The sequence below is a fragment of the Xiphias gladius genome, chromosome 19, assembly GCF_016859285.1.
Source record: "Xiphias gladius isolate SHS-SW01 ecotype Sanya breed wild chromosome 19, ASM1685928v1, whole genome shotgun sequence".
In the NCBI taxonomy this organism is placed as follows: domain Eukaryota; kingdom Metazoa; phylum Chordata; class Actinopteri; order Istiophoriformes; family Xiphiidae; genus Xiphias; species Xiphias gladius.
This window is the reverse complement of record NC_053418.1, coordinates 27,161,873-27,174,955: the sequence shown is the minus strand read 5'-3', so window position 1 is coordinate 27,174,955 and position 13,083 is coordinate 27,161,873. Positions and strand designations below refer to the sequence as shown.

Below are 13,083 nucleotides of genomic sequence, written 5' to 3'. Positions count from 1 at the left end.
TACCAGTAGTTACTTTATGAAAGATGTTGTAGCTTGATGTTTGTCCGTCACAATTAAATTATATGTTCGGCCAACTGGAGAAGAGCACACAAAAAACTTTTATGTGGTCATATCAACTGTTCCACTAATGAACTTATCTCATATGTGTATAGAAAAGTAAGGTCCCTTTACCTTTAGATCCTGGTTTGTTGGCAGATTCATTTAAAGAAGGTACCTGCTGGGCGGGCCTCGCATAAAATCACACACTGGAGACTGCAACCACAACAGTTCCTGCTGTTCATGTCTACAGCTATTTTAACTGAGCACAAATGCCAAATGATAATGTTAAATGGCTGCACTTATATAGTGCTTCTATCTGAAATGCTGTACAATTTGCTTCTCATTTAACCATTCACAAACACACACAAGGGCTTAATTTCTACATGGGATAATGGGACGTGTCCCCCTCACTTTTCAAAGTCTGACTTTTGTCCCCCTCATTTTTAACTAAAGTTCTCTTACTGTCCAGCCACCACAGTTCCACACAATCCAGGTTGATACATTCATATGAGCCATCTTCAGTTATTGCTATACTGTGAGTCCTTTGCGGCCTACTGCCTTTTGTCTCCTAGGCTACATACAGGCTGTCTTATAATATTGGTACCTGCAGACACTATTCTGGGCTTCAAAAGTCTTGACTTAATTTTTGTGGTAATATTTTTATCAACACTTAATATTCTCCTAAAAACACTGCAGAATTGAACATCAGTCAAAGCAGCAACCTGTGATTAGTGGATGACCCGCTCTGAGTGACCGCTGCCCAAAAAGAACTTTATGTCCAAACAACAGGTGTGTTTGGTGTGTAAGCCAACAAGCCATGAAAATTGCTCGTGAGTTGGTCTGAGCACACGGAAATACAAGTAAACATAATCCATTGAAACCAAAGACCTAGACATAACCCCCTTTAAAACGGCTCTGGACAGTTTTTGCCTAACTAGTGAGCTCTACAGGTGGTGGTAGGTGGACTTTTTACCTTTGGAGACCCTTCAAAGACCCTTTTTCTCCATTTCTAGTCCACCTTGGATTATATTACAGCCTGATTTAAAATGACGCATATAAATCTACTAATTCTGTCTTTTGTTGTGATGTGGGAAGCGACTGGCTTGTGGAAAAAATGACATTTTCTTACTGTACCTGACATGTCTGGAAAGGATTCTTGACATAGGTGGGCTCTCCAGACAAAAGCCTGGAGACAGGTAGCGTGCTGGGATACGTAGTGGAAGGTGAATGATAGAGTTAAAGGCTATAAATTTGAAAAGACTGCTTCACTTTCAGGTCCCTGCCTCTAAATCACTGTCTTGACACTAACAGCTTCTCTAAAGGTGCCTGGATGAGCTCTGGCCTTACAGCAAGCCTTAAGCAGCCATGCGTCAGACATGCCACCAATATTTTCCTAACTTTTACCTTTCAGTGTCACAGGTACTGTTTTTAATAATGTAGAAGACCAAATGCACTGTCTGTTCTGGTGCTGCTTACAATATAAAAGAAAGTGTTTGTGCATTTCAAGCCCTCCCCAGAGGCTTTGATCATTCACGTTCAAAGACTGGTGCACTACAAGCACCTGGATCCTCCTCATGGTTTATAAGGTGCATCTGTGTGGCAGAAATGATAATAACAGTTATTATTTCCATTTACTGCTGTTTGAAAGGTGGGTGTCAACGTGGAATGGGGCATCTGAACATGACCATTAGGTTGCAAGAAAAGAAATGGTGGAGAGGATTCACAAGAGATTAACAGGAAGGTGATGTGAAACAACGTATAGGCTGTTTATTTACTTGAATTTAAGGTAGAGAAAGAAATTTCAGCAATACACCAGGCTTATCATGTTACTATTATCAAACTTATGACCTTCTGGTGACAAGGAAGATTCTGCTAACTTTAAACCTATTGCTATTTACAAAAACTGTCAGAGTACCTCCATTTTTCGTGTATTTCTGAATCCTGCCAGAAAATTAATTTAGGAGCTCAGTGGCTATTGCAACTCACCTGGCTAAACAAATGCCGCCAACTCGGGTAGTCAAAGTGCAAAGAGTACCATCTTGGTTTCCTGCCTTTTTTTTTTGCCATTTAAATGGTAAAATCTTGCATCATGGCTGAGCTTTCTCATTGTATGTGTATCACAAACTCATGAATTTGAAGCTGGGAAGCTGAGAAAAGCACTGCCCGATTCAGGGAGTCGACAAAATTAAAATCTCAATTATGACTAAGTTCTTTTTTCTCTTTTTTTCCAGAACTCTATGGCAGTTTTGTAGGTGAGGTCCATCTGGACCAGCAGTTTTGTAGGTGAGGTCCATCTGGATGCTTTTTATTGCTGCTGTAAAGTGGTTGCAGCTTCAGCTAATGGCAACCACGTAAGCGGGAGAGAGGAACATATTTCAATCAGGGAATACACCACACTTCTACAGATGTTTATTTCAGTAATTAAAATATCGTTGACATTGACACTATCAGTGAAATCAATTTATTGGGGTGAGACCCTGTAAATTGTAGTCATTCTTGAGATTCCCAAGGGAGCTTCAGATGAGGCCTTGACACTGGTGGTGGAGACCAGAAACGGCAAACTAGCAAACAGCAAGTCTACATTACTAACCAGACAGGGGCCCCAGACCCTTCAGGCCCGAAGAGACCAGCTTTGGTGTGGAAATTTGCTTGCAGTAATTTGATATATTTAAAATTTGTTTGGTAACACTGTATGCATCACTATGTAAACTGAAATGATAGGGGCCTTAATGTGCTACCTGCATTATAACAGAATCTCGGGTTAAAATGATTATATAAATTATCTAACACCTTTATTAATTCAGTTAATATTTTTTGGATGATGTATATTTGCAAATAATTTTGTGGAGAACTAATTGAAAATGAATATGATTAAAAATTGAATTTGATGGATAATAATTGAAAACAAAAGCGGATTGTACATGTAAATTAGAAGGCCCACTGTCTTCCTGTATCAGTTTGTGCTATTCATCAAATCTAAGGTTAGCCTTTAGAAAAATATATTAGAAACTAACCTGTAGAGTGGCTTTACCTTAACAGTACTGTAGACGGGGGGTTTATCAGTTTACTGTGTTGATTACTTTATTAGTCAAGAAGTAAATATTGGAAATCACATAAAGCCGCAATGGTAGATTTTTTTTGTCCACTTGGGGGCAGGATAAACAAGCTGTAAAAGGAACACTTACATATTACCTTTTAAAGTTGATATGGTGAACTTGGCAGAAAAAGTTCCCTTTAGGTTAATTATTGGAATTACATTGCTGAGAGTGATGAGACTGAACCTAAACACTTAAGTTTCTGTCCACAAAACCAAAAGAATGAGCTGAAAAATGCTAAAACACTATAGCTGAGGGAAACTGCAGAGTTGGGTGATTATACTCACTGGGTTCATCACTAGGGAATGATCTCTTTCACAGTACACATATTGATTTAATCCATGTTAATATAAAAATATTGATTGTAGCAGTTTTAATTGCAGCTGCCTGAATACAGTCCTCACACAAGTTATGACACACGACACGTGCCGATCCATATAGAAGAATTCAATTAGCTTTTTAATGGAACATGGTTTTCCACTCTAGGTACTAAAAATATAACTGGGTAAAAACAATGAGTACATCAGGTTTTCTGGCATGTTAATGGAAAAACATTAAGCAGAAAATGTCTAATATTGGCAGCAACAGTCCTATAGTGGTGTTATCAGCTTTAATGTACACAACTTCAAGGATGAGAAAAATATTGGTAAATAGATGGTTTAAGTGTTAAAGTGGAACCAAAAAGCAGTGACATGGCACATTGCTTTCCACAAACATACAGTGAGTGGCAGTGGGGGTGAACTCACCTCATGTTAATGCTACATGATTTCCTTCATTTCTGTGGCTCACCACAGAACCAACAGTTCAGTCGTGTGGCTTGAGAACAAAGGCTCTCTATTCTTTGAGATCTTCTAACCTGTCAACCAAGAATAACCTTTACTGGTCCAGGAATCTGCCTGTTGGCTGCTCAGGGACCCTCTTGTTCATCCCTGCTTGGGACCTTGGTCTGAGATAGTTTTCTAGGCATTTGGTAATTGAACCTTTAAACGACATAACATCGAACAACCTCCCCTCAGGGACACATGACCTTCCTGACAAAATGGCTCTTTTGAGATCTGGAGGGCAAAACTCAAGGGTGACTGCTTCAAATAAAGTGTGGGAGGCAGTCATAATAATAAACTGTCCAAGGAGAGGCATGCAGTTCGGTGGGGAGGCGTGAACAACAGGCAGGGGGTTCTGCATAGGCGATTCATCAGACTGTGTGGGGGAAGTGACTAACATTTTCCCTCTCCTCAACAACTTGTGTTAAGGTGCCCTTGAGTATGTAACTTGACCCTCAAGGGTTCCGGTGAAGCTGCTCCTTGTTCAAGAGCGGAAGTCTGGTTGTAGTGGAAAGTTGTGTTTTTGAATATGGAGCATGAAATCTACGAAATCCTTATTTTTCAAATTTTGTTTAATTTTGGCAAAAGTTTTAAGAGCTCATTGCCATAGTGATTTTTCATTACAGTTAAATAACAAGTCTATTCTCATGACATCACTTTCTTTTGATTTTCCTCCTGATGAAGTTTGAGTTTCCTGTGTCTGGTCAGCCAGTGTTTTGCTCATGCTCATTATCCATATCCATTAACTCCCCGCAAAGTGGAAACCAGAAACCAAATCTGTGTGCAATTGCTTCCTACACATATGTGTGAACCAGCATTAAAATGATGAAATTGCAGAACAAAGTAAATTTGCGTTATGCGTTTGTGAAAAGTTCAGCTTTGGCGAACATTGACACACAAATTTGTGCCAATGATCAATTTTAACCATCTTGACTCTGCTGAGCTTTTGAGAAAACAGAGCCCCTGTTCATCTGTTCATATCTGGCATTAACATGGATCTTGGGTGATCCGATCACAAGTGTCCATGAGATCTGACCAAATTCAGAGGTGGTCTCGGCTGCATATGACCCCACTCTTGTAGCAGTGTGTATGCAAATGTGTCCTGGGCCACACTGAAGGACTGCCTACTCAAGTGACATCTTCTGCGTAAGTGGATACACACTCATTCACAAACAAATGCAAATCGTAATAAACACATAAGCTGGCTTTGTCGACGACATCTGAATATTTTTGAAAAGCTCATAGAGATATATTACGAGTTTGTTAAACATCTCGGGCCATTTGGTTTGTCTGGAACACGCCAAGGAATAGACCCAGTCGATCATTTTGCTTTCTTATTCGTCTTCTTTTAATTTCTGCCTCTTGCCAGTTAAAAACAACGACTCATTTGGTCTTTGCAAAGGGGACTGATGTATGTGTTTATTTGCATATATAATGCAGCGGTGAGATCTGATCACAAGTGGTCACTGAAGACGCATGTGGAGATGCATTCTAATGCCAGGTTTGAACTGAAGTACTTAGAGCTGATGTACTTAGAGCCACTTTGGATCACCCAAGACACATGTTAATGCCATATCATATTACCTTTGTCCCACCATCCAGTTTTACTGGATACTGCATTTCAGCCATTTTGTCAAATCATCCAAGTGGCCAGCCAGGGTACTGCAACAACAAAAAAATCCCTGGTGGCCCGAAACCATTTACCTCACAGACCACTAAAACAAGAGATATCTGTAAAACTATTCACAGCGCAACTTTACTGCAAACAAGGTCAATTCTTGCTATTTGTATTGTGACTATTTAAGCCATGAATATTTAATGTTTGAAAAACTTTTCCAAAGCCTAGCTAAGCTATTTGTATGTGTGTAATGCCAATGTAAAATCTACAGAATGAACAAGTGACTTTGGCCTGGGTAAATAGACACTAGTAATGCATATGTGGTGGGTGAGCAACTTTTATTGGAATGGAATGGGTGCCATCTCGGAGTTGGGTATCCCATTCTTTTTATACATCTCAAAGTCATAAGAATTTTCCTCTTTGTATCTATTTTTCAAGAAACAGATCTTTTCTCTCTGTTTCAGCCCTAAGTCCAGGCTAAAACAGCACTCTCCCCCCAAACCAAAGCTTTTCCAAATGTATACCGGGCAAACTTAGCCTTTTCAAAATGAGGACGGACGCCAGTGAAAGTCAGGGGCTGTGTGCCTGTAAAGTTAAGAGAAAGCGTGGCTCTCTGCCCCCGTAACATCCACTACAATAATGGAACGTACAAACTTGGAGGGTAATATGCCACTTATAACATGGCCACCTGCGAACAAAATGTCATATGTAATCAAACTAGAAAAACTAGTTGTCAATTTACACATCTAACAAATTTTGATCGCATTTTTGTATTTTAAACAGTTCCCGAGCCCAAGAATTTCTGTAGTTTGCAAGGCTTGACCAGGAGTTATATAAGTCTGACCAGGTTTAGAACTGGGAAAGAGAAATGTCACTGATTGTTGTCAATCTTAAGAACAGAGAATAGCGATGTGCTCTGCTACATGATATTTATAACACAGTCCAGTGGAGATACCCTTACATAGTGCTCTCTCACATACACAAGCAGCCTCTCTCTCCCCTACTCTGTCATAGACACACAGACATGTTGCACCCCCACATCCTTTCTCTCGTTCTTCTCACTCTTACTTATGACTTCTCCACTTCTCGTTTTCTGCATGGTTTTGGGGTAATTTCCATTCCGGCCTTCCCTCCTTTCCATGGCAGAATGGCTTGAATGGGAAAGCAGCCTCACCCACCATGACGAATGGCACATCACCCAGGTGAGCAGCACCAAGCAGAGAGGTACTGGGTTAACATGAAGTGTTCTGGTCTCCATTCCTTTCCACAAATCCCATCCAACATACACCCCACCATCGCTGCTTCTTCTGAAGTCCCCCACTTGAATTACTTGGAACCTCTAGTCAGCATTCACAAGATCCAAAATCACTATGGAAAAAGTCTTCTTGGTTTTGAGGTACTGACTTCCAGACAGTGGTGGCCTTTTAGGTTCTTTAGCTCCAAGGAGCAGATATCCAGAGCAGCAATCAAGAGCCAATTCCAAAACCACATATGCCAGATCATGAACTTCATGAATCCTAACACTATTCACTAAGCCTTGTGTCAATGTTGTACAGACTGGACAAGGACACAAGGCCACAAGCCAAAATAAGCATTTTGAAAATTTTACATAACCTTGAAAAAGGCACAGCCCAGCGCCACCAAACTACTGTCCCCCCACAACATTCAGCTGGTTGGCAACTCATTCACCCTTCACTACACACACCACAACCTCCCTCCACTCAGGAAATCACAGGGCACTCTAGTTACACCTCCAGGCCAGCAGGATTTCAGCCAATTCCCCATCCCCCACTAAACATCACAAGACCAAAAGCGCCATACACTCAAATGCTGTCATCCAGCAGTGTCCCACAATGGCAAGATAGCAGCACTGGGGAGGGCTTACTACACAAACCTGTAGTACAGAGCTAAACTTGTAAATAGTTACTGGTTTTAAACATGGGAAGCTGTGAATTTGTTTTGAAAATGCCTCTTGCTGACTTTTGATATTTAGTACAAATATGTACATTTTTTAAATCTAAATATTGTAATATTTCCATAAAGACTTTACAAATTTGAACAGTTATTTATCGTTTTTCAATTAAAACAATTAAAAATGTTTTTCTTTTCTTTTCTTTTCCTTTTTTTCTTTTCTATTCTTTTCCTAAGCTTGTGGTCAGTGATTTCTTATCTGTGAAATTTGCAGTTTACCTCAGTCCAACAGCCAGTCTCTGCTTGGCTTCTTGGCAGCTCTGTAATTTGTTGATTGTCCGGTCAGGTCAAGGCCAATGAGGGATAGAGGATCATCCCTTTGCTCTGCAGTCATCCGAAAATATTGATGATGGCGTTTTCTGTCCAGCGTCAGCTCAGCCACAAGGTGATAAAAAACCCCCATTGTTGTCTCCTTTGTTGGATGAGGGGATACACCAAATACTGACTCCTTCTACTTATTACCCCCAAGGGTAATGGGCTGACACTCAGCAGAGTAACTGGCCGTGTATATAGCTAAGTGACATGCAGGGTCTGTGTAGCAGCAAAATTAAGAAGATAACTTTTTGCTGTCGCTAACTTTCTGTTATTTATTATCTTTATCCGTAATCATGCATTTTAACCGCTGATTTAGCCAATCATACAGCATCTGTTGTCATTAATCTGTATTTATTTTGATTTTGTCGGATGATATTGCAACACTAAAATCCTGATTTGTGTGAAGTGGCTGTCAGTCTCACTCCTTACTAGATGCTGGCTTTGATGCCATGGAAGCAAATCATTAAAATAATCATTTTAATTTTATCAGCAACTGAGTATCAAATTCTGAAATTTAATCACTACTGAATCCTGAATTTATGTGGTCTGAATTCCGCTTTGTTAAATTCTCAATTGTCAATTTCAAGTTGTGCAATTTCACAAGCTTTATTTCCAGTATATCTTTATTTTAGGGTTCTCAAATTCAGATAAAAAATTAATATGCTTAATATTTAAAAGCTATAATCGAGCTGCTCTATGTCAATTAGCTCAATTAAGATTTAAAAATTCAAGTCAGGTCAAAAACTGGTTACCAAATATGCTTGTTCGAGTTCAGGGGCAATGCTACTTGCTACAACTTACGTATGTAAATTGTATAATATCTAAGGTAAACATTTCTAGCAATTGCATATTATTGCATAATTTTGTTCTCCCAACATGTTCTCCCTGCACTAACGTAACCAAAACACAATAGTATATAATATAATAAGAAGGGTTATATAGACCTCTGAAGATTTTGATGATCACTGGGTCATCACTCAACCTTTGTCTGTATTCTCTCAGTCTCTCTGCTCCAGATTTTCCATTTAATTTTGGCATGTTGGTGTTTTATCTCTTTCTCCCTGAAGAAGTTAAACATAAAAATTAATTACAATGTTGTTTAATTGCAGATTGTCTTTCCTGTGTATTTTTTTTCACCTGTGTGTGTATTAGCTGCACTAACGTAACATGCTTACTTATAGACCAATTAGGAGTGGATGGAGTGGTGGCAGAAAAACAGCAGAAAGAAGTGGAGGGGAACGGAATGAGGGGAAAAAAATCACTTGTAGTCAATTGGATGTCAGAAAAGGAATGCAAAAAAAGAGGACCTTCATGTTTATAGAATACTGTTGTCGAAGACGCCCTTTGAAGTGAAACACAGACGTTTATGGTTGCATGCCATTAAACGGACAAAGTGGCTAATGAAATCTCCACTGTTTTTACCACACACAAAGGCAAAATCCATGATTTCATTACAAATGATAAATTAGTAACAGCAGCAACCAGAAAGTTGGCATTTTCAGTAGGCTATTTCATAATTGTAAACACCATTACCAATGTTAGCAACATTAGCCTGTAAGCAGAAGTAGCATGTAAACAAACCAAATTGCTCATAGACAGTTTAGCTATAACATTGCTCAGCATTTATGAAAGCATTTAATCAAAGAATGGGGCATAAGGTAATATTATATCTGTGATATGACTGAGCACAAACTTAGCTAAGCCTTGGGACCACATAATATCATTGGCGTTACATCGTAAAGACTGAGGATGTCTTACAGGGGAGGCGTCCATGGCCCTCAGACACTGAAATTCAAGATCCAAAATTCAGATCTGAACAACCAGGACATCAAGGGAAATTAATCGAGCCTGTATTGAATTGATTGACCTCTGGGCTATCAGGTTACCAAACCTCAATCATGCGATCCAGGAAGGCGAATACTGGCTGGACCTGGTCCATGTACAAAGTACAACCCACCTGAAATGGTTCATCTTGTATATTGGATAATGTTTCTTTTGTTTCTTTTGGCTGCTTTTCCTTGGACCATTTTCACATTCACATAATCATAAATGCATAAATATAATAACTAGTTTATAGCATAATGGTCAGCCTCCAGAAACAGTAAATACAGGAAGCAGGGGAGGTGGAACCAGCCACCGAGACTTTTAGCGGTCTTGTTGAGTGTATGACTTCATAGAGTTTGCCTGCCCAGCCAGAGAGTATTTAAATAGTTTTCCTGCCTAACAGCGTAGCTAACTGTTAGCTACAGATGACAGTCGATATTAGTTACGCTATTTGGTGGCTAACTTGTAGTTATCTGGGAGCCAGAGCTGTGTAGAAGGACTGTATTTTTTTCAGCCTACACATAGAATGGACAGCTAGCGGACCATGAGAAGATATTTGCTGATTGTGACAAAAAATTTTTTACATTAGAATCACTTACTCTACCTTTAAAGTAAATGTTGTCTCTTAACCAGCCACAACCAACAGAAGTCCCTTGGACTGTCACATTTTATATTCAAAATTTGAACTAACATTTAGATATTTTATCTTTAATCATCTGTTCAATTTCATATTTCTCAATGTAAAATCACAACAGACCATGCCTCATACTCCAGTAGGACTATTCCTAAAATCACTGTCCATCTGACCCACTGGTTTTATTTGCTGATGTAAAATGAAGAAATCTTGTAAGCCATGCCACCAAACCATCTGTGAAGAAATGCGAGGAAACACTTTGGATTCGACAACATATATGGAAAGATCATGGATAAAAGTAAAGCTATTAGCTGACATTGTATGATGAAACAGCCTTCTAGTATATTTAGCCTGTTACTCAAGTTAGGCAGTGGAGGGAATTCGAATAAACATAACATCAATTCCACAATATAGTTCAGAATTGGGTTATGCTGCTTGTATTTGAATTAATTTAAACAAATTATATGTTAATTTGAATATGTTAAAATTTTATTTTTGCAATAGTGACAGGCCTAGTAGCCACTGCATAACCCTCAAGTAATAACTAATGTCACTGAGCTACCATGTATTTCACAAAGACACTCAGATAAATTTGGTGTTACTTGACACTTACCCAGATTTAAGTGTGCAAGATGTTCATGCAGAAATCAGTGAGTAACAAAAGAAACATGTGAAAATGAAGCAGATTATTACTTTATTTTAGTAGTCTGGATCTCCTGTTGAATAAAATTACATGACATGTCTAATCAGTGAAAACTCTAGTAGCTGTTCAGCTGACATAACCGTTTAACTGTGCTGATGAATCTTATGAGGTGCTTCTGGTAGGCTGATTCAGAAGGAGCTGAGATAACTTCTGGCATCTTGCTTTCTCTAGCTAAAGCCCTGTGTAGTGACCTGTAGCTGGCCCAGAGTCTGTGTGGGGAGGAAATCACATGCAGTAAAAGCAGCCACACAAAGCAACATGATGACTGATTTGTATCTGTGACACAGTCCCCTTAAAATGGGGATATTTTTCCATTGCATTAATAGCCCCTGGGGGAAGGGTTAATCCTTTCTGATGACTGATACAAAATTAGTTTTCTCTACTTCCTCTGCTTTTCAGTTCAAAGAGCTACTGAGTTACTGCCAGCAACATTCAGTAAACGCTGAATCTACTGTGTACTTTTCTGATGATATCACTTTTATTGTCAGACATTAAACAGATTTTCTTTTCACACAAAGTGATTTCTCATCAGGCTCAATTAAGTCAACATATGGCACTTATTACCAATTAGTGTCCCACATTGGCCAGGCTAATTGGATAGCTCTGAAGGCATTCTGTGCTGGCCATTACAGTTGAATAGAGTTTAATATGACTGAATCCTAATTTCAGTCTTTGGAGGGATTTATGATATAAAATTAGAAATTTCACAGAGTGGATTTAATTGCCACTATTAATCAACACTATTAATCAACTACTGCCAGCTGCTGGTGAGTGGATTTTCTTTAAATCTGGAACCCATGAAGTTTTTAGATGCAATAATGATGCAGCAGACTGGAAAAAGTTGTAAGTATGTAGCTGGTGGTCTTAAGGGTCATGCTGTGTGTCACAGGCAGGACCATAATCCTATGTAGCAGGATCAATGCTGATATCTTTGATATGATATCTGACATATTCTTATCTGCTGACAAAACATCTTTCAACAAATCCTCATACCCAAATGACAAAACAGGCTTTTGTCATTGCCGATTAACCCTACCTGGGTCATTTTGGGAGGCAATGACCTGATCTGCCACCTCCATTATTAAGGTTTGGTTAAGCTTAGGCAACTAAAATGATTCGGTTAAGTTTAGGGAAAGAGCCAGGATATGGTTAAAAGAAACCAACATTGACTATTAGGAGAAGACATGATGTGAACTGCAGTCAAAAATGATAATGTTGGCAGCCCTGCAAAAATCCAGATAATGTTTGATGACATTTTTTACATCCAGTGTAGGGGTGCAACTAATGCTAACAAAAAACAATGTAAAAAATAGTGATAAATGAACATCTATAGTTCTTAAAGCCCAATGTTCTGTCCATCAGCTGTTCAACTAATCTTATCAACTCTAGTCCAATGCCATAATTTTTAAAATTCTCTTTCTACTATTGACCCACGTTAATAAATAAGATTCCGATCAACAAACCAAAATCAGCTGGTTTTGTGACCCTTTGTGAAGAATGTATTTAAGATGTATAAGAATGTAACTTAACTCCTGCATCATTGTAATGATAAGCTCAACAAAAGAGCACATGAAATTTTTCACCAGCGAAACAACTACTTGCAACATGAAGTAAGCAAGTTGAGTTAGCAATAAGCTAGTTAATGCTGAATGTAACTTTGCACCAAAGATCGTCTTTTTAATCCGATATCTGCAGTGGATGTGGTGTTATAATGACCTCCTCTAAAATGTGTACATGTGTTTCCAACTTTGAGAAGTGTATAGTTGGCTGTGTGAACCAATAATGATATTTACTATAGAGCAACCAGAAGTTACGAAACAAAACTGAAAAGGAACCAAAGAGAAAAGGTTGTGGTTATAGTTAATATAAAGGCTAATGTTAAGGACAGTTTTGTGACATTAGGTTCTGGTCTCCTCCATTAAAGTTGGATGTGCTATAAGCCAATCCACCACCTATATCTCCACACCTTTACTTTCCACCCTATTAAATAAAGGGCACATTACTTCTTGTGTCACTTAATTTGGGCATTAGATGAAGATCGTGAGGTGCAGAATCATTCCATA

General features: G+C 38.9%; 1 protein-coding gene across 1 annotated transcript in view; it reads left to right on the top strand.

Annotated features, from left to right (window-relative positions):
- The window catches only part of traf2a (Tnf receptor-associated factor 2a), a 51,270-nt gene extending 44,485 nt beyond the window's left edge, over positions 1–6,785 (top strand). The window contains exons 11-12 of the transcript XR_005709520.1: positions 2,271–2,322; positions 6,720–6,785. The gene's annotated coding sequence lies outside the window, so the exon portion shown is untranslated. The remainder of the gene's footprint in view (positions 1–2,270; positions 2,323–6,719) is intronic.
- The last annotated feature ends 6,298 nt before the right edge of the window (positions 6,786–13,083 follow it).